The sequence below is a fragment of the Bison bison genome, unplaced genomic scaffold, assembly GCF_000754665.1.
Source record: "Bison bison bison isolate TAMUID 2011002044 unplaced genomic scaffold, Bison_UMD1.0 scf7180017864360, whole genome shotgun sequence".
NCBI lineage: Eukaryota > Metazoa > Chordata > Mammalia > Artiodactyla > Bovidae > Bison > Bison bison.
The window spans coordinates 190,379-192,098 of NW_011494932.1; the positions used below are offsets into that span (position 1 = coordinate 190,379).

The following is a 1,720-nucleotide window of genomic DNA, read 5'->3' on the forward strand; positions in this document are numbered from 1 at the left end:
GCTGCTCCTCTAAAAAAACCTCAGCCCCACCCACCCCACCAACTGGTTCAACAGAAAACAAACAAGGACAACCTGGCTGGGATCCAGGGCAGTATCGGGACCATGGAGGCAGCTCAGGGCAGGGTGTCACTTGCCCATGATCAATCCACAGCCAAACTTGTCCCCATCCTGCAGCAAGGCCTGGATCTGGGCGGATATCATTGCCGGCCTCTGCTCCAGCATCTCCCACCAGGCCAAGTTCTCCCAGTCCCAGTGTGCAATGTGGACGGCCAGGGTACAGTGCCAGTGGCCACATAGCATGGGCCACCACCACGTCTCCAGGGTCTTGACACCATTTAAGACGACACCCACATAAGGCTGTCCAAAGGACAGACAGCCGAACTTCATTTCCCAGGGCTCCCAGGGCCTCATGTGGCTGAAGAAACACAGAATCACAAAGGCCACAAAGACCAGGAGCCTGACACAGTGGCCTCCAAGCTCACAGTCCTGGGCTGGACTTCAGTCCCACGTGCCCGAGCACCCTTTAATCCTGCTGACACAGAATGCAGGGGATCAGAGAGGGCTGACTCCTTCCATCCGTCTCCATATGGGCTACTGATAGGGGGTTGCTGACGAAGAGGACCAGTCCATCAAATGAAGTCCGTGGCCCGGTGGGTTCCTGGAGTACCAGCCCTCTCCCTTTCATTTCACTCCCTCCCTCGCTTGGCATTGCCCTGAATTCTGCCATAAGGGTGGTATCATCTGCATATCTGAGGTTATTGATATTTCTCCCGGCAATCTTGATTACATTCATCCAGCCCAGCATTTCACATGATGTATTCTGCATATAAGTTAAATAAGCAGGGTGACAATATACAGCTTTGATATACTCCTTTCCCAATTTTGAACCAGTCTGTTGTTCCATGTCGAGTTCTAACTGTTGCTTCTTGACCTGCATACAGGTTTCTCAGGAGGCAAGAAAGGTAGCCTGGTATTTCCATCTCTTTAAGAATTTTCCAGTTTGTTGTGATCACACAGTCAAAGGCTTTATAACATGGTCAATGAAGCAGAAGTAAATGTTTTTCTGGCATTCTCTTGCTTTTTCTATGATCCAACAGATGTTGTCCATTTGATCTCTGGTTCTTCTAATTGTACACCTGGAAGTTCTCAGTTCACATACTGTTGAAGCCTAGCTTGAAGGATTTTGAATATTTCGAAAATTACCTTGCTAGCATGTGAAATGAGCACAATTGTTCAATAGTTTTAACAGTCTTTGGCATTGAACTTCTTTGGCACTGGAATGAAAACTGACCTCTTCCAGTCCTGTAGCCACTGCTGAGATTTCCAAATTTGCTGGTTTTGCAATACTTTCACAGCATCATCTTTTAAGATTGAAATAAATCAGCTGGAATTCCATCACCGCCACTAGCTTTGTTTGTAGTGATGCTTCCTAAGCCCCACTTGACTTCAAATTCCATGATGTCTGGCTCTAGCTCTGATCACACCATTGTGATTATCTGGGTCATTAAGACCTTTTTTGTATAGGTCTTCTGTGTATTCTTGCCACCTCTTCTTAATCTCTTTTGCTTCTCTTAGGTCCTTACCATTTCTGCATTTCAGGATTTAATACAATAGAGCTAAGATTTACTGAAAGGCAAGGCTGATCTTATTGCAGGTGATCCTCATATCCTGAACTGAGATCCCAAGAACTCATGAGAGGTCTCTTCCAAATTAAGACAGT

At 46.5% G+C, this 1,720-nt stretch overlaps 2 pseudogenes; one reads left to right on the plus strand and one right to left on the minus strand.

Annotated features, from left to right (window-relative positions):
• LOC104999657 overlaps positions 1–387 on the minus strand; it is a 3,144-nt pseudogene extending 2,757 nt beyond the window's left edge.
• LOC104999649 overlaps positions 1–1,720 on the plus strand; it is an 18,090-nt pseudogene that overhangs the window by 3,876 nt on the left and 12,494 nt on the right.